This window comes from Oxyura jamaicensis, chromosome 7 (genome assembly GCF_011077185.1).
Source record: "Oxyura jamaicensis isolate SHBP4307 breed ruddy duck chromosome 7, BPBGC_Ojam_1.0, whole genome shotgun sequence".
NCBI lineage: Eukaryota > Metazoa > Chordata > Aves > Anseriformes > Anatidae > Oxyura > Oxyura jamaicensis.
This window is the reverse complement of record NC_048899.1, coordinates 2826423-2850567: the sequence shown is the minus strand read 5'-3', so window position 1 is coordinate 2850567 and position 24145 is coordinate 2826423. Positions and strand designations below refer to the sequence as shown.

The 24145-nt window shown below is 38.5% G+C and overlaps 1 long non-coding RNA gene across 1 annotated transcript in view; it reads right to left on the bottom strand.

Annotated features, from left to right (window-relative positions):
* LOC118170128 overlaps positions 1-23932 on the bottom strand; it is a 28974-nt gene extending 5042 nt beyond the window's left edge. Inside the window, exons 1-2 of the long non-coding RNA XR_004752503.1 lie at positions 23701-23932; positions 17091-17154 (exon numbers count right to left, since the gene is read on the bottom strand). This is a non-coding gene — a long non-coding RNA (uncharacterized LOC118170128). The remainder of the gene's footprint in view (positions 1-17090; positions 17155-23700) is intronic.
* Positions 23933-24145: the final 213 nt, after the last annotated feature.

Sequence of the window (24145 nt, the reverse complement as noted above, 5' to 3'; positions counted from 1 at the left end):
CCAAAAAAAAAAGACTAAACTAATTATTTCTGACAGTATGTTCCAAAGATTCCTCTTTACGTATGAAAAAGGTCCAATCACCCATTTGTTGCAGTTTCACTTTCCTGCCGCTGTCCCTTGACGAATACCCCCCCTTCAAAAATTCACCTGTTGCTTTCCTTGTAAGGACACACTGGCAAACTACATGTGATTTTCAATATATTAGATAAATTCAATATACACACATATAATCATATTAGATAACCAGATATTTAACTTTTTTTTTTTTTAAAGAAATGTGATCTTCTATAGGAATATTTGCTCTATCCAGAACTTCCAGAAGGAAGCTGCTTTCTACTCATATTTGTCTAGTCAAGAATCAGAAAACTGTTATATTCAAATCAAGATAATTGTTAGACATGAAGCCCAGACCCCTCTCCAGTCCATAAGTGACTAAAGCATCATTATTCAACACTGTGGGGTACTATATCCGTAACCCCACACTGGGTTTTACTAACAGTAATTATTTGAATTGGAACCTTTTTGTCAGAACAATCTGCACCACAAAACCTGCCTAGCTCTTCAGATTTATTTATACTTCACTATTCATTCACTTACCTTTTTGTTAACCACGTAAGGCCCTTCACCTGTACTTAATTTTCAGATCATTGCTAGACATTGAGTGATACTGGACATGGTACCAATTTGCACCAAAAAAACCTCCAAAATTATTCTTTCCTCAAATAAGATTTCTTGCAACAATTGTTTTGAATTGTAACAAGTGTTCATCCTTTCTCAGGTGCACATAAGGGATGAAATAAAGGAGTAACTTCTTCCTCCACAATCAGAAATGTTATGCAGCATGAGATGAAAATAGATCATTTTCACAATTAGAAATATTTGCCACACTTAAATTCTCAGAAAGTGAAGCCAGCTTATTTGACAGGGCATTTTTCATAAATCCACAGACATCATTAATCCACATTACTTCTCCTATTATTTCATTTCATCCTAATACCAACTGACAAGACTACAGCTGCCTTGGGCATCCAGCTACGATGTCGCTCCCTCCAGTCTGACTTCTGACTTATAAATATATGTATATTTAATATATAAGAAGAATCTTACATATATATGAGAATCAGTACTCAAGATTCTGTGAATACTGTTCTGAGTACAAAACAATTTGTAAGTAGTATTACTTAAACTATGCAAACTATTCAGAGAAAAAAATGTCTAAGTAGTATATCATTATATGTTAAATTAAAACTATTACCACAGATTTTCAGTCTTAACAGGAATCAGAAGAGCTAAATCCGTTTCATTGCTTCAGTACTTCTTGAGGCAATTAATCATTTTGATTCCCAAAATTACTAGCAAAAAGAGATGCAAGACTGACTTCTGTGCTCCTACCCTCATATAGATCTAACAAACTGAGCTGTTCCTTTCATTTACAAAGGAGACAATAAATAAAAGCAAGAAAGAGGACGATTAGAAGTGCATCGCATGCTATCAACACTGGCAAAAAATAATTTTTTGAGATAACTAAATTATATTCTTTAATACTTTAGATTTTGTTTCATGTCAGTTTGAGTCCTTCCTGAATGAAGTAGGAGTTTTGATTTAAACCTTAACCCTTCTGCTTAGAGATAAACTATATCTTGCATTTGGGGGTGAAACGTGCCTGAAATCTGAAGTTCATTTTAACAATTCACACTCCAAGCTATACAGTAACAGACCTTGGAAGTTACTGTGAGGTACTGTATTCCTGCACTGTATTGCATGGCTCATACAAATGCACTTTTCACCTCTTCTAGTGTAAAGGTTGCTTTAAAGTCAGATTACTTTAAAGTCAGATTACAGTGTGAAGTCTGGTCCCTGCTCCATTGGTCTACAAAAACATTACCCAAAATGAATAGCAGCTTTCAGGTTCAGAAGTTTCACATCTGTAGGGTTATGATTGAGAGTTACCTTCCCTCTTCACTGCACATATCTCAGTTTGTTCTTTGACATGCTACACTTGTCAATATAACACCTCTCAACATTTGAAGGTAAAAAAATAATCAATATTGGTATAAGAGTACTCCAGGAACATATGCTAATTGTCACCACCTTAAGACGCTTCAAAAAGGCAATCCATTCAGTGTCCATTAGCTCTATGACCTCTTCAGATCAAACATTCACCTAGAAACATCAAAACAATTTGAGGCTCACTGGTAAGGTTTGATAAGAATAATGACATTGACCAAAGGTGATGGGGCTGCAGTAGATGTAGAGTTCCCTACTGTAGAGTTCCAAAAAGCACCAGTACAAGGCAGTGTTGGAGTCACAGATTGTGAAGAAAATTCCCTAAACCATCATGTGATATATGAATAACACAAATTCCTTCCTCTCACTGTTCAAGAGGTGTTAGAGTCTCAGTTTTACTAATATGCATTTTGAGTATAAAACCAGAGATCTTGGAGTCATCATGAAATGTTGCTTCCTGCTTGTTTTTCTGGTGGTGCAATCTCTTTGGCTATTAACAAATAATTCCTTTTCAAGAGACAGGGACCATAGTTCAGCTGAGTAACTAATTTCTTAATAAAAGAAAGCAAGTCTAAGTTACCTATGAAAACGATGGAGGAAATGTCTCTGCAATTACCAATTGTCACAGTTGTCACTCTCGCAAATTCAGTCACTCTTTCCAATGTCTTGTTCAAAACAAGTGTGCTATCACGTGTCATTGCAGATGATAATGATATTCAATCCTATTTTTGAGTCTTCATTGTAGGAGGAAAACAAAATAGCATCTGCACTTCAGTTATTTTTTGCTTGTATATGTGAACAGTTAACTGTAAAGAGTGTTGATGTTCAAGTATATGTAAGTCATGTCTGTAATATTCTAACAAAGAGAAAGCACTCTGCATTTTCTACACCATTTCAGAGTAAAGAAAATAAAAGTAAATATGAGAGCTATGTAACATCAGAATTGTTTATAGCTGCCCTATTTCAGCTGCAGAAGTACACTTTTCTCATTTGTCTAGCCCTATGGAAGCTGTACAAACTTTAAATATTATGAAATTCAATAATTTCAAATAAAATTTTAACCATAATAACAGCAGCAAGCCATTATGTTTCACCAATCCATCATTTTTATACAAAAATGTATTTTCTTCACAATCAGCAATTTATAGATTCAGAGAGTACATCTGGGACTTATGTTTGTAGTTTATTTCAGAAAAAAATAGTTCTGGTAAGAGTAAGGATAAATAAAAATTGGAATAGGTTGACATTGTGTAGATTTTTAAAATCTCAAAATAATTTGGTAAGCATTGCATCAAATAGTGAATAGAAAAATCTGCAGCTGGGAAGCTGACATTATTTTCAAGTAATATATGTTCCCACAGAAGAGAAAAAAACACTTCAAAATAGGTGTTATGTCTTTTGCTTATAGTTAGCTTTGAGAGCATAACCTCTTGTGATCACCAAATCACAAGGTAGGTCAGTTTTCTGGTGATTCGCATTGCATACACATTACAAGCACAGATAGGTTTGTGCTTGTAGCACTAAACTTGCCATAATTAGTAGTAAAACCATACAGCAATATCTACCATCTTCTTCGTTTGTGACTTCAGAGAATAAATTCCACACACATACACCCTCCCCCCTCCCCCAAGCTCTTGGTAGCCCTTGGGAATCCTGCTGGGACCCAGGTGCACATATACTGAGAAGCTCTGGTCCAGAAATATATCAGTCCCTTCTGGAGAGGACAAGTAGCCCATTAATGCTTCCCACTGCTCCTTTAAAGCCAGTTCTGGTATCTCCACTTCGCACCCTTAGCGATCCGGCGTGAGGTTTTTAGCTGGTGTAGTTTTTGTTATTGTTTGGTTGGTTTTTAAGAGCAACAGCAATTTTCACAGGAAATCAAGGTCTGCCCACAGAGAATTCTGGATATTCATTCAGTGCTTTTAAGTACTAGCATTTTTGATTTTTCTGTGAGGTGGCTACATATAAATATTAAGGGCATCCTTCATGACCACTTAAATATAAGGTAACTTCAATGCAGTTTGGTACTAATTAACCAATTCAAGAAGAAAACACACCTCTTTTGAAAAATAGGGCATTGTTTTGTTTGTTTGTTTTTTGAATACAGGACTTTCTTCACCAATTCTGAAAACAGATCCTGACTTTTGGGGGAAGAATTAACATTTGACAAAATATGCAAGCAAACCTAAACACTTACAGGAAATAATGGATCAAGTTTTCCCTTCAGAATCTACAAAATCTTAAGGTCGAGTGCATAAAATACCTTCTAATAAGCATATAAATCCCAAAGCCAAAGGGGCAAAGAGTTATTTTTCAACTGTAGCCAGTCCTTTATTACAGTACAAAATCAGTCTGCCATAAGCTATGTCAACAACATACAAGTTACACTAATGAAAACAAATCTCTTAAATCCAAGAGTAACACATTAATCTGGTCAGACAAACATGACGTTTTCCCAGATAAATGGACTCAAGCTGCTAAGTGATTTGGCTACAGTAATATCTTCAAAACAGTGCATATAACTAATCTCCTTCTTCTACAAAATCTTCCCGTATATTTTCTAAACTACAGGAATCTTTTCAAAACTACAGGAATCAAGTAGTTTGAAATTTATGTATTAGTAAAGGATACGTTCATCTGTTTTACTTATACTCCGTAGAAATGTTGCCTATGGATAATCAAGCTTTTTGAGGGTGGGGAGAACAGAGGAATATAATGTGCCCATGCCTCCAACTTTATTATTCCTTATTATACAACCTTACCTTTTTACTTGTAATAATTTCCTATGCTATTAAAATTGGTTCCACACTACAGACATAGGATACCCACACAAACTACTACCTTTAGATTTGAACATGGAAATAAACAAAAATTAATGTTAAGTAATACTTCCTTATCCACATTTTCTTGGGCTTCTCTATTCCAAGAGATGAAGAGTTACTCTTCCAGAAATCACACCTCAAAATGAAGATCAGTAAAAAAAAAAAAAAAAAAGTGCAAGAAACTTTGAAAGGTTCTCTGTTACATAGGCCTCCTTAAGTGATGATTTGAGATCTTTTCTGAAAAAAAAAAAAAAAAAGCCTAACTTCTCCTGTTAAAATTCTTCATTTTTAAGACTTGAATAGCTTCATTAACCTAAATATGTTCAATATTTGAATGTATAATAAAATTCTCATCAACACATTGGTACCATGGAACAATGGTGTCCGTTCTGCACAGTCTCCATTAGAACTGAACATACAAAGCACAAATATTCCAAATTACTTTAAAGACCCAGATATTATTCTCATTCATCATGTGAAATCTCAAATTTAATTGATAGTCACCCTAAATCAAAAAAAAAAAAGTGATATCCAAGGCAGTTATGACAGTCTTACAGCAGTTGTAAAGCTAAAATATTTCAAGTTCTGAGCACCTCACTTGTAGGACTAGGAACAACTCACCTCATTTATTGCCTGCAGTGCAATTATGTGCAATCATATCTGCTATCCACTGTCTAAACTGCCTACAGGACCTAATAAACTGTAGTCTCACCTTGCTGCTAATTAACTGGTACTCAAGGTACATGAAGCATCACTGAGAAACAAGCATGAGGAAACAAGTCTGTGCTTGAGGATAACAAGTTCTGAGAAACAAAACCCAGAATTTTGACTAAAAGACAACAATTTTAACTGTCATATTTGAATGTTATAGAACTTTTCACTGCAGAAGCATTTGAAAAATGGGCCTTTGAATCACTGCAGAAGAAGTAGCATTCAGCAGATCTCAGCAGATCTGATTATTCACAGTTTTTAATGAACATGTAGCATATTTGCAAAAGAGAGGTTATTAACCTTGGTGTTCTGGTTAAGTTCCAGCTTTGGTAAATAAAGTTCACCTGCTGTGATTCAACTTCCCACATAGTTGGCAATAGATAAACCTGTCTTCACTTCTCTCCAAACACACTTTGTACAGCATCATGGTGGCAGAGATGACTGCATATCAGCTGTACAGTGTTAAACGTACAGTAATATTTGTTCCAAGGAGGAACCTGCTTATGGACTCATTACACTTATAAAAACACTGTTAGAGCATATAGTTGCAGAGATATGTATAAACTGTGTTTAATAGCATGCAAGAGGTATAGGGGAAGATTAAGACTTTATACATATGTGCTTCTGGCTTTATTGTTATACTGGCAACACACAGTGCAGAAATATTTGTCAGTCTCCGCTGAGCAACATAGGATGCATGATGCAGCTTAAATTACAGGCAGAAGTCCAAAACAGCTTTCAAAGCTTCAGGATAAAAACACCCAATAGCCCATGAAGTGCCATTAAACACCCCTCTCCCAGTTTGGATTCATGTAGCATGTTAACTTTGGCTTCAGTTCAGAAAGTTGCTTAAGGATGCAGCTAGCTTGAATCCTTTAAATGGCACACTGATTTGAGACTACATGCACGCATATACTGGGGTACAGTGACAGAGCCACAGAAGTTACTTAGGATCTTAATTCTTATTTTCTTCTCTGTAGTGCAAAAACAGACTTGTGTAAACAGCTAAATGATTTTATTTTTTTCTTAAAGACCCAGCAGCTTTATTACTCCAACATCTTGTTGCCCATGAATATTTTGCATGTGTGTGTGTAGTCCTCTGATACATTTTCCATAATTCTTTCCATGACCTCTCAATGTGGTCTTTTGTTGTAGGTACAACTCCGTGTTCCTATGTTACAGAAAGAGGAAAAGGCTGAAGGTAAATTTACTATGGGATTAGTTTGCTCTTTCCTTAGTAATTAGCTGATAAATGAAAGAGGATGATTTTATAGATTTTTTTTTTCCTTCCCTCTATTACACAATATCTTGGAAGCTTCACACCTAAAAATGCTCATATAAGTATTACTACTTATATGAAGAAAATACTCAAGGAAAAAAACAAGTTCCACTTCCATTTGACTCTTCTGGGAGTAACACCTCACAAAGACCTAAAGCTACCCAGGATAAGCCTCCCTAAATCTGGAGAATTACTTAATGACAATAATTATTTAATATATTGAATTTAATGACAAGAATTATTTCATATATTGAATTTACCCTCTGCATACAACACCAATACTAGTGAGCCAACAGGGATCTTCTCCCTGGATATAATATCCCAGGGATGTTATTCTCTACCTGGAGGAGAGGCAGGGAGAAGAGGGGACAGCTCCTGAAGGACAAGAGACTGAAAGGAACTATCAATCCTTGACTACAAAGGCTGAAATTAAAAAATAATAAACAAATATCTCCCAGGGCCTATTGATAAGATAGTTATGCTTCTAAGCATCCTATTTTACTTAAGAACATCATATGAGAAGATATTTATTCTTGAAAAGCAACTATTTTCTAAGTATTTGTTCAGGTCACTAAACTCACTATGCTTTCTGAGTAACTGGTAGCTGATGAGCTTGGATGGATCAGGTGAAGAACAACACAAGCAATAAGAAATTTGTAATGCTAAGCCTAGAATAAGAATGCCAGAGCTGCTGAATTCCTGGACAGATGGCAAGAGAAAGTTGGCGAATGGGTGTGAATTTTCAGAACCCCAACATCGGCAATGTAAGGAAAGCCTCCCAAGCTTGGGTGCATGCAGCGTGCGTCCTCTAAGATTGGCCTGTCAGGAAAACCAGGACACATGGGCTAAAAATAAAAGACAAATTGTGGCTCACTGGCACTCCACACATATCACAGTAAACAGAACGATTGCCAAGGTTTCTCCTCTCTCTGTTTTAGGCATATGCAGCTGGCACTGATGTGTTGTTCTCATGCACCAAAGGCAGCAGATGGAATGAATTACATATTTCAACAGCCCTTGACATCACATCAAACACCTTGGCTTTTAGTTTTAGAAGAGTAACTCTTGGGACTCTCTTTTCAGACTTCACCATCCAAATAAGTCATTCACAGTTATTTCCTTCTTTATAGGACAATATAGCCATGCCATATGCTGCAGACTTGCCAGTCTTGCATAGTAAAACTGTGCAACACTAGCAAAAGAAAGCATTATAATGGATGGTTTTTAGCTAAGACATAACCACTGAGCAATGTATTACTGGTAGCCTCTGCAACAAAGGGCTTTACAGTGTCCCTGATATGATAGAAAAGATGAGGAGTTAAGCATTTCTCTAAGGAAAATAAAGGAATTTCAAGTCTTTAATGTTCAAAACAGCTATATTGAGCTATATTAAGTCAGCTGCATTTAACAGACATTCTCAATTGCTTGTAATTTATTCCTTAAATTTCAAAGTTCTCTCTTCCTCAGCAAGTCTACCTCTGTCACCGGGGTGCCCTTCCCCTGCATGATGCTGATTGCAGTGACAGGCTGGGGGCAGTGTCTGGCACAGCTGAACGTGCCCCACAGCACATCTTCATGGAAAAATTTCTATACACAAAAAACTCAGCTGAATGCCTGTTTCTGAATCAGATCAGAGGGACTCTGACCTTGTCTACAGCTGTAATGCTACATACAAGCTGGACAAGGGATAGCACCCCACAAGCCTGCTCCAGCACCTTACCTCCATCACTTGCTTGCTTTCCTCTCCCAGAGTGGTTGTCGGACCAGAGAAGTCACTTATTATTCACTCTACATATGCACCTGAACCATCTCTGTGTCCTTTCCCCAGCAAAAACCTAAAGCTATGTGCTTCTGCCTTCTGGGAGGCCAGTTGGAGACTGCTTCAACATAACAGACTGGAAGCTTCAGCATAGAGCAGATGGTAAGAGCGAGCTCTGAGGAGGGGCAAGCAGGGAAATGCCATGTCTGCTCAGGGCCATCTAATTCCTCTGAAAAATTCCAAGTGATTAAGGTGATGAGTTGTCCTGTTCTTAGAAGCTTGCATGCCTTCCATCTTTCTGGAGCAAGTTATCAACAGCCTCTGCTTTTATGTTACCAATCATTTCTTCCAGTCTCAGGATTTTGGCGGATCAAGCAAACGTACTTTGTTACGGCCTTGGTTCCCTCCGCTTTTGCTGAAGTGTGATCAATGGTGGCTATTCTGCTGTTTTCAGATAACGAATAGCTTCTAAGACTTCCAGGCTATATCAGACCCATATCCTCCTATAGCTTTCTAGCTGGAAATTCTGCATGTACAAGTGACTTTGATCACAGCCAGCTCAATACTTCTTTGAAATACTTTACCTAGTAGCTACTAACACTCATGTCAATCTCTTAATCATACTCTATATTCTTTCCTCCTTTCAAATATTAATATCCCAAAAGGCAGTTTACTTGCATTCAACTACTTACTATTTTAGTAATCCTAAAGCTGAGTTGAAATCTTTTTTAATTTTCATTTAGCAGGACAACGTTTGGGCTGCAATACAGATTTTTCTACTGTGTGCAACTTTTTCCTCCAAAACTTTTTTTTTTTTAGTTATTTTTCTTGGGAGAAGATATCCTTCTCTCTTTTTCCTCAGTTTTAAAAAAGTTCCGATATCTGTCCCTTGAAAAAATATATTCCTAAGAATTTTCTCTTGCTTCAGGGTCCGCTATGTTAACAGTTCAGAGTGAATTGATGTTCTGTTACAGATCCCTATGTAATACTGGGCGTTTTCATGTTCTTACCTCCATCCAAAGTGTACTCCTCTCTCCACCTTTAAGATACTTACTCGCTTTGCCTCTTCCCAATTTTTCTACGTATCTGAAGTTTAGCCTTCTGCCCAGTTTCTTTTTTTTTTTTAAAAAAGCAGAGGGGACAGCTGTGAGAGACAGGATTATTCCGACAAAGATGAACTACTTCAATTCATCTCTGTTGTCCACTACCCTAATCTTTCAATTGCTTTAAATCAGCCACTTTAAGTAAACAGACTAAAACAGCTTCCAGAAAAAGAATGAGAACATGAAGCCCAGCCCAGAATATCCAAAAGGTGGAAAGAAAATGGATTGCTACGTAAAAGCAAAGTAAAACATCAACTCAGCTTACAAAAGCAGACAAAAATCAGCAAGATGTAGGCAAAATACATTACAACTGAAACTACATAAGATGGAATGAGATTGGAGTTCTCAGTCTGTATATTCAGAGTCACTTTAGGAAAGTGTGCCAGGCAAAGTACTTATTTGTTGTCATCAACACTGCTTCAAAATAAACTGATGTTAGCCTTCATGCTCAGTACCACACTTACCTAATGTATTTGCTAATTCTACGTAGTTCATAACACAATGCAGTTAAGACACAATTGAAATAGAAAAAAAAATCATCTGTCTTTAATTTAAATAGTAGATATGACAGCATATCCTGTTCCTTTTATAGGAGTCAAGCACAGATACACTTTTCTTTGCCATTGATCAACTAAATCACCAGCTGTTTATGCAGAATTGCTGGCAACCTTGGAAGTGTAATTTGTCTTCCTAAGCTCTATGAACTTGATTCACCCATTTGTTTAAGAGCACAGCAAGCTAACAATATGTATGTTTTTCTTATTAGTGCATGAAAAGGCTCAAGAAACAGTCCCTAACCATGCAAAACTTCCACTGGAAAAAATTATACCTGCTGAAGAGTTAAAGGATGAACTCCAGAAGTTCATCACAAGTAGCATCTATATAAAATGAACATCTTTAATTGCTAGAATAAACAAATCTTTCAGCTCATTACCTAGCTCAATTTGTACTGCCTAAGGTCTAATGCTTGAAGCTTAACATAGGCAAATTTTAAAAGTTGTACCAAGTCCATACAGGTGTGCACACAGGCAGGAAAAAATGTGTCTCTTTCCCCCACAGTTTTAATTACCTTTTTCTCTTTTTGGCACCTTTTTGTTATCAGCACTTCATCCTCAAGAGCAGGGACAACCTTTTTAAGTTAATTGCAACTTCTCAGTGGTGGTCAACAACAAGCATGCTACTTTTAGAAAGTTATCACTAACAGGTTTACAACTAATACTGACAGGACCAGGAGAAGTGTAATATACTGGAGGTCAGACATCAGCCCATGTAGACTAATATTCTTATGTGCACCCTGTATATTCTAACTTTTGGAGTTTGTGACAAGCATATATTAGCCATTTAGAAGTGCCTCACCCTTATTTTATAGCTTGAAGCTCTGATCCTGTAGGCACAGCCCATGAGGTCTATGCAATCATGTTCTTTCCTTTTCTAACCTGACATTACAAACACATAACTGTTAAGGGGATCTTTTAGAATGTTATGGAATAGTCACTTCCCCTTTTAATGATTCCTTGAGATCTACACCACTGTCCAGAAAGCTTAAGACAAAAAAAATGCTTAAAAGATGCTTAAAAGCTATTACAGCTTACTATCATGGTCCTGCCAAGCTGAGTACAACTACTGAAGTCTTTACGTACCATAGACATTTTGATATGCAACAACCCATGACATGGACATAACATTCACTACTTTCACATAAGAGTTGTAGTTTCAGTTTTCTGTGCATTTCAAAGGCAAGTTAATAAGGACCTATGAGGGGTAGGTCCTGCCTAAAAATTTTGATTTCCTTTTATGATAAAATCACCCATCTAGTCAACCAAGGGAAACCAGCTGATGTGATCTTTTTGGACTTCAGCAAGGCTTTTGACACGGTTTCCCATAGGATCCTACTGGCCAAAGTGTCCAGCATACAACTAAACAAAAACATCATCCGATGGGTGAGTAATTGGCTGACGGGCAGGGCTCAAAGGGTTGTGGTGAATGGGGCCACATCAGGCTGGCGGATGGTCACTACTGGGGTCCCTCAAGGCTCCATTTTAGGGCCAGTCCTCTTCAATGTTTTTATAAATGATTTGGATGTAGGACTAGAAGGTGTTTTGAGCAAATTTGCTGATGACACCAAACTTGGAGAAGTTGTGGACTTGGATGAGAGTGGAAGGCCTTGCAGGGAGATCTGGACAGGTTGGAGAGCTGGGCGATCACCAACCACATGAAGTTTAACAAGAGCAAGTGCCGGGTCCTGCACCTGGGACAGGGCAACCCTGGCTATCCATAGAGACTGGGCGATGAGACGCTGGAGAGCAGCCCCGCAGAGAGGGATCTGGGGGTTGTGGTTGACAGCAAGCTGAATATGAGCCTCCTGGCAGGCAGGAGGGCCAACCGTACCCTGGGGTGCAGCAAGCATGACATTGCTAGTTGAGCAAGGGAAGGGATTGTCCCGCTCTGCTCTGCGCTGGTGTGGCCTCACCTTGAGCACTGTGTGCAGGTCTGGGCACCACAGTACAAAAGGACGTGAAACTCTTGGAGAGTGTCCAGAGGAGGGCGACAAAGATGGTGAAGGGCCTGGAGGGGAAGATGTATGAGTAGCGGCTGAGGTCACTGGGCCTGTTCAGCCTGGAGGAGGCTGAGGGGAGACCTCATGGCAGCTTCCTGGTGCAGGGGAGTGGAGAGACAGGTGACCTATTCTCCATAAACACCAGGGATAGCACCTGTGGGAACGGTGTTAAGCTGAGGCAGGGGAAGTTTAGACTGTACATCAGGAGGAGGTTCTTCACTGAGAAGGTGGTTGCACACTGGAACAGGCTCCCCAGGGAAGCAGTCACTGCACCAAGCCTGCTGGAGTTTAAGAAGCGATTGGACTGTGCACTTAGTCACATGGTCTAGACTTTTGGGTAGACCTGTGTGGTGCCAGGAGTTGGACTTGATGATCCTTATGGGTCCCTTCCAACTCAGGATGTTCTCTTAAAAGTCATCTTAGAAATATTGATCACAGTTTTCCACCAGTTTTTGCTAACTGTCCATTCTCAAGTTACTTGAGAACTATTAGTTCAGCATATATCGGCTGTATGTTTGCCATCAGATCCTATCTGGAAGCCAGGTTTCCCTCTGTTTGAAACAAAAGAAAACTTATTTTAACACCTCACACTCCTGTACAAGATACTCATTAACAAAATTGCCCATGTACAATCAGATCGCATCTGGTAACCTGTCTAGATTTACTTGACCTTTCATGACCACGCACTAAGATTAAAATCCTCATATTAAGGATACGAGGAACACTGTCACAAGTGTTCTCACTGTAACAGATCTCCAGTGCAGTATTTTACAATAGAGCAGATCACAACCTCAGAAGAAACATGTATGCAGAGAGAATGCATATGCACGAAGAGTCAAGCACATGGTACCTGTCTTTTTCAAGCTGATTATTCTGATGCAGTCTGACAGAAGCTACATCTAAGCTGTATCATTTTCAAAGGCTCTCTGACCGCGTGAAAGTCAACGGATGTGGCAATGGAATAGCAGTTGGAAAGACTGAAAAACCAGGCATAGAACAGCAACTGTTAAGTTCCATTTTTCTCTCCCTGCTCTGACACAAACACACAGTAGCCACCAAGTAAAGCCTCCTCCTGTAAACCCAACTCTTTGGAGAAGGGACGAGAGCAGCGGGGACAAGGCAGAAAGGAAGGAGTAGCAGGAATACCTTGTTCTGTCTATAAAACAAAGTAGGAAGGAAGCACATGCCAGAGCCAGCAACCTATCACAAATTAGGTGATAGGAAACAAACAGTGGGGAAACAGAGACATTTTAAAGACACTTGCAAAGATAATTTACAGTTACAATAGTGATCCAGAGCACTGAAAAATTATAGCTGTCAAATGACTAATTGGTGATGAACACCAAAGGACTGAGTGAAGCTGTTTGACAATAACTGTCAGCATGATCACAAGCAAAATACCAGCTACATACCCAGCAGTCCCACCCAGCATATTAGTGAGAGAGCTGGGACAATCCTTCAAACTACGCTGCATAACTGAGGCCCAAGCCAGTGAGGTCAAGTGACAAGTGATTTCATTTCCAATTAGAGCTCTTGTAATCATTGTGAGAAGCAAAGTTGTGTTTTTGCAGTAGAGAATTACTTTTCTGTATTCCAAGGTAGTTGTGTGGTCATAAGGAGAAATGCTAATTAGGGAAGTGGACAGTAGAAGACCTCACTGTTCCAAAAGAATGCAGAAGCTTGAGGAAAAGAGGATGAGCAGTGTGAGAACAGTAAAACAAAGATCACAAGTTCTCAAAACATAAGGAAGGAGAAATTGAAGGGTTGAAAAAAAAAAGAAAAAATGTATATGGTATAGAGGAGCGTCGAGTAGCTTGTGAACCTGCAGTACTCAGCCAATGAGGAAATGGGGAGCTGATCAGGTGTCAGGTAATAGGGAATAAAAGGTTATGATTTGTTTACTGAAATGCCCTTCTGATTGACAGGATGCTGGCCATCGCAATCACAAATAAAATAGCTTCACAGAAAATCCTGTCTGAAGAAAATTTGAGATTTTTCCTCACATCATGCATTAGCAGGTACCTTTTAGTTGCAGCACTCACGGGTATAAACCAAACCAGTTCTCACAAATAAAAACACAATCTATTCTAACCATATACAGGACTTGCATCTGCACCTGCACAAGTTGTTTCCTCCCAAGATCACAAATTAAAATAATTTGTGCCTAAGAGTCCTTCTTAGAAATCTGTTATGATTTTAATCAAATTCACTCACCCCCAAACAATACAACAAACTATTCACTTGCTTTGTGAGTTTGCAGAGACACTACAGAAGTCTCAACAGCTGTTGGAAAAATGTTGCAGCCTCTGACTTTTTAATAAAGTTGCTGCAGCCAAGGTTTACTATAAATTGATGATTTAGCTGGATTAGATGTTAATATGCAGCTTGATATATTATTCATGAGACTGAGTCACAGACCTAATTAGAAACATGACATGAAAAGCTTTTGAGTCCACAATCTGGATTCTCCATGACACGAAAGATTTGACATGTGAATAAATTTTCAGTTACTGAGAGAAGAGAGTTAAATGACCTTTTACATCTTGGAGATGCATCACTTGCGTTCCTGAGAGTTTGGGAAAAACAGGAGCAGTAACCAGTTTGATATAAGTGAAGCCCTTCAGAAACCTGAAGTATTTACAACACTACCCATCTCTGTGTGTTCCATTTTCCTGTCCAGTCACAGACATTAAAGCACAATCCTCTGCCAGGCAAACTTTTCGGGAGCTTCATTAAGATGGCCTAGAAACAGGCCACCTTCACACAACTAAGCAAAGCTATGTCGTAACTACACAGCCCTAAATACCTGCATATACCAGTTGGTGTAAGGTCAGCTTTCCAGGCTTAATGATGATTAAACTAATCTTAGAGAATTGTTACTCAACTGTTTTGGCCAGAAATACCGTGTTAGCGAAATTAGTAACAATAGATTCAGACAACAGCAGAAGGGAGCTGCTGTTCAATTAATGATACTGACTACCAGTGGTCAATAAGTGTACCTGGGAAAGCGTTAGTAACACTTCATATTAGGGGACTATTTTGTGCAGTGAATTAATTCAGTAATAATTTATTTCTTGGGGCATATGCCAAAATCCAACTTGCTATAACACCAAGTGAAGTTGGTATGGTAGCATAACCCTTAATTATTGCCTTGCTAAAGACCACTTTTTGAACTCAGGATTGACTTTAAGAGCCCATTTTCCCACACTTGCCTATTTCAGTGCATATCAATGTATCTTGGATGCCAAATATTGTTTTGAGAAATATTATTGCTGTTCAGAAGTGATTTATTTTTGCAAATTTTGGTTACTTGTTTCTTATCTTGGTACATAGAAGTTTGATCATTTAATTGCTACTATAATTCTTTAAATCCTCTATTCATATGCTAGCTATTATCTTACACAGAATGAGACCTCAGATATAGAAAAAAATGAAGGTATCACTGGATACATCTGAAATAAATATGGTCTGCCAGGCACAGAGAGAATATGATGAGAAACACTTTCTTCGGTTTACAAAACAAACCACCATGATATACTAATTAGCTGACAACATGGAAGAAAGTATTTTAAAAAAGAGAGAAATTAAACTTAGACAGAAATTAGTGTCTGAAACTTGCACACTCTCTCTCTCTATATATATTCCTAGCCAACATTGATCTGAACCTGGTAAAGCCAAAGGATAACCCAACATAAGCAAGGCTTCTGAGTCCATGAAAACAATCTGAAGAGGCATATAAGCAACTGAACGCTTTTTCCAGACTTGACATCATTGAGAAATACAACAGCACAGAGCAAGAAAAGTCATTATTAATAAATACAGCCAACAGATTGTAGTCAGATGTCTTTGTATGAGGGCAATACTGAAGGAGATAAGAAGGAAGAGGTCAGAATGTACTAGTTTCCAAAATTAGTAATTCATTAACATTTCATTTGAGATCTATTATGAAAAAGGTCAGAAGAGGAATGGAGTAATTCTTAGCATCAATGATCTCACTGTCCTGATGTGTACAGGATCAGCTCCTGAGCCATCTGTAAGATTTACATTCACAACCAGACTGGCTTCACTTACCTCAAGTTGTTTATGGTTTTCCAGCTTGCAGGAAACAAATACTGTGACAAGGATAAGGGACTATTTACTTCTGAGTTATTTTAAAATAGTATTATGTTTTAGACTTACTGCCAAATAGCTTCTGTTGGTGGTACCATTCATTCTACTCTGAATGAACCAAACAGCAAAAAGTGCCAACTGGGTAGAAGCTACAAGCAAGCAGTCACTGCCTCCAACTATAACTGTGCCACCTGGCCTTTTGAAATTTGTAGCTGTTGCTAATAAAGCACTAATTAGCGCTTTTCATAATCTGCCATTGTTAAGCAATACATTCGTTCTCATCTCTAGTGAAAACTTCTTCCATCAATGTAATTCACATTCCAGAAGAAAACATGGAAAATAGAGGTAGCTGATTTTTGATTTATAAATCAGATTAAAGCTTCAACCACTGTTGTAGAGATTACTAGTATGTCCATGGTCCAGATATATAGTTAAACAAATTGAAAACCCATATTTATAAAGATAAATAGCTTAACTAAAGAAAGATCATGAAAACAAAAAGAACACAAAACAAATCAAAGGGAACAGGCTTGACAGCTTAATCCTTATGAGCCCAATTTCAAAGTCTGTAATTTAGCTATAACACTCACCAAATGTAAATCCCCCAAAGGACATAACTCTTCATAAGTCTCACTAAAGATAAAATGAGCAACTCACACTCTTGACATCCTCAGTGACAGAAAACAGACCTCAATGTGCCACTGTTCAGATGTGTATTCTAGAGAGGGAGCTTTTCGCTTACCGTACATGAAAAGAGCAGATCCTTCATATTCTTCTCAACTGAGTTGGCACTCCGTTGGTTAAAGCTAGGGAGGGGAGAAAAAATTTAAAAAAACATTTTAGGAAAGGGATTCTCACCAATTTTCTTAGCCTGATATGTTTATACAGGACTTAAAAGAAATAATCATAAGACAAAAGGTTTAACCTCTGATGGAGGTTGCCCATGTTATGGCTATTTCAGATTAAATCTAAAAACTAACAGCTGATGCCAATGTACCATAAGTCGTTACACTAGAAGAACATGGCAAAGATGAGGCAGAGCCTGGTGCTTTTCTATTTCTTTCTCCCAGCAGCCCATTATTCTCTTACCAGAGAGTTAGGAAGTGAAAGAGAGCTACGAAAGTCAGACACATAGTAAGATGAGCCTGCCCTATCAGAAAAAGTTTTCTACCTCTGCTCCTATACATGTTTTTGTGTTTCCTTTTTCCTCCCCCTCCACTTCTTCTACACTTCTATGCTTGAGTGATACAAGACAGTCAAACCTCAAGATACAATATTGGCTCCAAGGCTTTTATCAGAAGCACAATTTGTACCTGCAGTGATCAAATACATATACCTGCTGATGGAGTGTGACGCTGTAGCACAGTGCTTGGAGATCGTATGTTTTTAAAATTACTAACAACTAGGCATTTTCAAGGAAAGAAGGATTCCTACAGTACTCCTATCAAATACAAGAACAGTATTTTTACTGTATTTCATATACAGCATGCTAGAGGAAGGAAATAAGATAATAGCATAGTCAGTAGGAATGCATTTGTCTCACACTTTCATAGTGGCTCCAAGTAGTGGATAAGCCTAAAACCATAACATGCCATTACTATTTTTAGAAGTAGCAGGACTGATAACTCAAAGTTAAAGTCAAATAAAGCATGTAAACACTGGTTAAAACAAAGTTTTGCCTGTAGCATTGTGATGGCAAATGCAAGTAAGAATATTTCAGACCTACTGAGTGTGAGCAATCCATTAATAGTTACTACACTTTCAAATCCCATCCAGTGCAGTAATTAATAGATGCTTAATAAGATGCCACATATAGTCTCACTCAAGTTCACCCCAGCACCCCCTACTAATTTCATTCCCCATGTAGTGATCTTTTTCAAAAACAGCAATATACTCGAGTCAATAGGACTACCCGTTCTGTAAAAGGAAAATCTAGTCTAAAGATGTAAAGTATCTGTTTAATAAACCAAGCAAAGTTTGGGAGAGATCCCTGAATACAGTCAGCTCTAACAGAGACATTAAGGTAAACAGTGAAAGGAATAACTGCTATCAAATAACATTGATCTATTGCAAAAATATATATATATATAATCTATTTACAAGAACAAGGAACTAAACTCAGCATTTGACTCAAAAGCAAGTAGTATCAGTGCTTTAACTCAAGTATTCCATCTTCCTTTGAGACAGTAACAATAATATTGTTAGCAGATCTATATTTTTGGCTTTCTAGTTCTGCTTTTCAGATAGCTACTATGGTCATCTGTAACAATCCAGCTAGTTATTAGGGAAGCAATCAACGTTCAGAGAGATACAAAAGTCATTCCCCTCTCCTTCCTCTGCCAAGGAAACAGGAAGAGTTTCAGTCCTAGTCACTGGAATAGGCTGCCCAGGGAAGTGGTTGAGTCCCCATCCCGGGAGGTCTTTAAAAGACATTTAGATGTAGAGCTTAGGGATATGGTTTAGTGGATGATTTGTTAGCGTTAGGTCAGAGGTTGGACTTGGTGATCTTGGAGGTCTCTTCCAACCTAGACTATTCTGTGATTCTGTGAAAAGAATTTAGGGATACAACTAATTTAACAGTTCAGTGTTTGTGAAGAAGTTTCAGTTTGGAAATTATAAACTGAACAAGCTACTGAGAAAATTCAGACTTTTAGATGCAGATTTAACATCACGCCCCTAAGATGATGCATTCTGATACAAAGTAAGCCATTTAAATAAATGGGTTCCAATCTCCCCTTTTCCAGATTTCTATTGCTTTTAAATTATAAGATTAAACAATCTGCTTTACCAGTTTAGTGAAAAAAAGTTTCTACAGCAAATTATTCTAATCTTTTGTTAACAGTTTGCTTATATTTAAACACAGCATTTCCCTGATTACCAGATGTAACCAGGATTCCCAGAAGTGCTTCTATCTAGAAATTTTTACTAGAATTATCAGTCAACATCAACACAGAATCTGCTGCAGAATGCATACTAGGCATTTCAATATGATAACATCACCCCAGACTGCATTTGCCTTTAATTTATTCAAATCAATTTAATCCCAAAGCTTTTATACCACAGAAGTAGAATATACTCCCTTGCACGTACTTAAACGATGATGTTATATACATTTGACTTCAGAGTACTATATTAAACACTTGTATATCATGATATATCATGCTTTCATCTGTGATCATTTTCCTTTCGTGTTAATACTTCTTTCAACACACAGCAGCATTCGCGTATGGCTCAGGCTCCCATAAAGCTGAGCTTGGCGGGAACTAAGGGTACTACAACGTGGTCGCAGCCATCTGTCAGCACAACTGGCCATACATTCAAAACACCACCAAAACAAGAACAATTAGAAGTCACTGGCCTGGTTACTGCTAAGACCAGAAGAAAATAGCTACCAAATATGACATCCAGGAAACAAGCTTGTTGGAGCCAGGGCCAGTTGCTCATTCTCCCATGATGTGCCTTTGAGAGGCAATAATTGGGTTTCAAGAGCTGTCTTTCAGTGACTGTAGTTTGCCAGAGACCATGTTGAACACTCACCGTAGTCTACTTGAGTTATCTTGAATTTTCAGTTCATAATCAAGTTTCTAAGTCACAATAGCTCATGAGACATTGCCTATTATCATTCTGATATATCCACGAAGATGATCCAGAGATTTACTGAGGACATGGAATGGTTCAGAAAGAAAACTAAAGAACTATGCACAAACACCCACTTTGGACCACCATTTGTGTTTTTATTGTATTCTAATTAACCATCTCATGGCCACCTCAAGATACAGTAAGTAGTCCATTCAGGTTAACACCACAAATCAAGTTTATTTTTTCAACCTTATCAATGAAAGCAATAAATTCTTCCTTTTTTTCAATCCCAGGTGAATCATATATGCTTAATACTTGAAAACACTTTCTTGGTTGATCAGAATAAAGGTATATTTAAGCATAGTCACAAGCATTTTATAAATATATAAAATCACCATCAATTACTAGATAAATTCCCAAGTTTATTTATTTTCTGCTCTTGCACTTATTGTTGCCTTAATTTATATTCTATTATTACTTGTAACACAGAGTGACCCTATTTCACTACAGTGCAATAATAAAGCAAATATTACCTAAGGGATGAAGAGTGCATCCTCCACTATCTTCCACAATGATGAAAAGTAAACTTTTCAAGGATTTGAGCAATTAATTTTTCTTGATATGAAAGAAAAGAAAAAAGAAAAGGAAAAGCTTGGAAGATGTCACGAATTCTAGCTCAAATACAGAGCTCACTAAGGGCTTCTAGATAAAGCCAAAGAAACACATGCACTGTCACCTTATCAGCCTACGAGCAGTATCCCCCCTGAACAGAGATTTAGATTAGCTGGCTTAATGACAGGGAGGGTGAATACCAATTTTAACTGTATTTTCTATAAAGAAGAACACTATCTTTGTTCTAGACAGCACCACCCAAACATACGCTCTTTTATATATAGCTGTCCTACCATTTAGGTGTCTTGACTACAGAATTAAAAGAGCTAAGGTCTATTTAGTATCACCTGACAGTGAATCTTCAGATCAGAGGTAGAAATGCAAGTATTTAAGCAATTAATTGGAAGAGAACGGGAAGTTGATTTTTATTTTACAGGAAGGATTAAGTGGGAAGTAATAGAAGTTAGCTTTCCATAAAGGCAGCTCTCAACTAATGAACTCTGAAGATAGCACCACAGGCTAAAAAAAAACATTGGTTGTGTCGCATGCCACCAATAGCATGTAAAGCCTCTACAGCAAAATATCATGGAGACTATTTCTTCTCCTGTTTCTCCAAGTTCCAGAGAAAGTGTTGCTTAAAGCCTGGCTTGCCCCGTAAGTTACATTAATGCTAACAACACTGACCAACAGAAATGACTGCAATCATGCTACTGCAATCTCCTACTGCAGAGAAGGGCAATCATGCAGATGAGTCTCCTGTCAAATTGCTATCTAATTTTAGTAATGTCCATCCAGCCCAGATATTATTACTTTGTATTTTTGTTTCAAAGTCATCACAGAACTGATAGCTGCAAGTAGAAAAGAAAGAAACAATGAGAACAGTCCTTGGGTACAAAAGGAAAAGAAAACTCCTGGGCTGTCAGGAACTAGAAATAGCAGATACTACCTCTATCAGCTGTATTTTTTTTTTTCTTCTCCACCAGTGCCCATTCCAGGCATCCCATCACAGTGATTTAGGATTTTGCAGGCTCAAGTACAGAGGGCAGCAAATTTAAGAGGCCTACAAGAAATAAACCTTACCAGACCCTTCCCACCCTCCCCAACATAAAGTTTAAAGTATAAAATGAGAAGGACTACAAAATTTCTGTAAGCCTAGCTTTAGAACAATACGGTATTAGCTGTAGATTCAGAAATGCAAGGGAGAATGTTTCTGGCAAAACAGATGCTCCATGTCTGTCCCTTTAAAGGGGAGAGCAATGGAGAAGCAGCAGGAAAATGCTCCTGAAAGTGTCTTTTGAAACCAAGGAAAGAGACAAGTTAGCCATCTGAAAAGCAAAGAACCATTTCTTTTACAGAGCATAAGACGTATGAAGCAGGGCTACATCCTTGGGTTTCTGTTCTTACCTAGCAGCAACGTACTTACTTGTGGTCACGAGGACAGTAATTGCTCTTGGATGTTTTTGAGACAGTTTCTAAACAGAATAGGGGGAGACTGCATTAAATACACTTGATCACATCTTTTATGAAACCTGCACATGTAACTATAAAAAAAGGCTATGTAGCTGCTGTCCTAAATGCAACGTTTGCCAACAGAAGAGGCATGTAAACCCCCCACCAGAGAGATACGCTCTCAAAGGAACCCATTTCATCCTGAGACACCTTACATTTTTTTAAATTCAAGCTTTTGCAAGCTTTAACATTACAATCGGACTATCCAGGCTTTTTGTTAAATAACTAAGTTTGTAATCAAAGAAAAAAATCAAAAGGAATGAATTTTAGTTGGGACAAGTCCTGTTTCCTGCAGCATTAGAACCTCCAATACAACTCGGGAAGGTGAAAGCTTGTGGTTGAAAGGTGTCCTGAAGATGCACACCAGCAGCTAAAGGCTAGATATTTCCATTGTTAGGACACCTGCAGGTGGTGACAGTTACTTGGCAAAGGCACAGAGCACAAGGGAGGTCAGAGGCAGGAGCTCTTGGTGTTTCCACCAGCACCTAGACCAGTTAAATACCCATCCACACCTGCCTGGAAGACACATGCTCCCTTCCTACCCATTCTCTCACCACAGTACCTCAACATTTCACATCCCCAAGCCCTCAGCCAGGCAACCAGAGGACTTCCCTCCTCCACAGGCATTAACAACCTGCACCAAGTGAGATGATGGCGTTAATTAACAGGTGGGCATCTCCCTATCCAAGACAGGTGTGGGCTCCTGACAGCCTGCAGAATGATTCAGTTCAGAAGTGCAGAACAACAGGAAGAGAAATATTACAGCTTTTCTAAATAATTTTAAACTGGTAGAAGAGTTATTAAGTTACAGAAGGACTATGAACATGGAAGTCAGGAAGAAAAATTGGAAGATGACAATAGAAAACATGCCAGAGAAGTGTGGCAAGCATAAAGGATTCAAAGACAGATAAGAGGGGATTATCATCTTTGTAAGCTGATGAGGGAAAATGACAAGGACTTGCACATTTGAGTTCACCATCCTGACTTGTATGCCTTCATCCCACTTCTCCTAAATCCAATAGGATTATCTTCCTGGAACAGCTTCCAGGTCCATCCCCAGCCGCAGCTCCTTTCCAGCGCTCCCCACCTGAAGAGAGAGCTACAGACATAGCAGGGACTGCTGTTGTAGCCAGCAGCATTCAAGGCAGTCAGCATCAAGAGAGTGGCAGCATGCAGCATCCAGGAAATAATATTTTTAGGAAATAGGAAGAAGGAAATATTGATTTAAGGTCACATTTATTCTGAGTTTTATGCTTTCAGCTGCATGTTCCTTTCCTACTAAAAGAAGCACCTGAGAAAAGATTGCCAAAAAAAAAGGGGGGGGTGGGTGGAAGCCATCAAAACAAAAATATATTCCTATATAAGAAGAGAAGCTAATTCAGTTGTCACCAGACTACAGAGAGTGGTTTCATTACTAAAGAACAAGATATAACTTCTCCCCCTACACTTAGGCATTATAATAAAAGAGAGACCCTGAGACACTGCAGTAAATTAAGAAGTTAGAAAAAAACACACAGGGCACAGGCTAATGGCATTTATACATATTTTGGGGAAGAAGAACAATTACTATTTGCATCTCAGCACATGCCCAATACTTAGCATAACCTTAAACACTTATAAATTCAACCACAACAGATCACTGATGCTCCTACCTGCTACTTTCCATACACAGCCAAGGGCAGCAGCAAGTACAGCTCTGTTTTCCTGTGGCTGCTAACGCTGCACTGCAGTTCCTCCAGCCACACCAGCACTGGAGTGGCCCCGGGTTGTACAGCCAGTGCTGAGACAGGCATGGAAGTGCGTTGCCTCCCAGGTAAGTACAGCTTAGTACTCTCCTGCAACTTCTCCAGGAGGAAAACAAGTAGTACCCCTACCCATGCCTCTTAAAACCTTCACTCAACAGATTAGAAGAGCTGACAGCTGCAGACTCCTCAGAAAGACTGTTAATAAGATCCAGCCCACACTCCTAATCAGCCCCAGCTGCCCCTCATCTCCTTTTGTCACTTGCAGCTAGCACCCCACACTCCTAATCAGGTCCTGCTCTGCCCCAGGGCACAGCACATGCTTGAAGAAGAAATTTCCAGAATTAGAATTTTC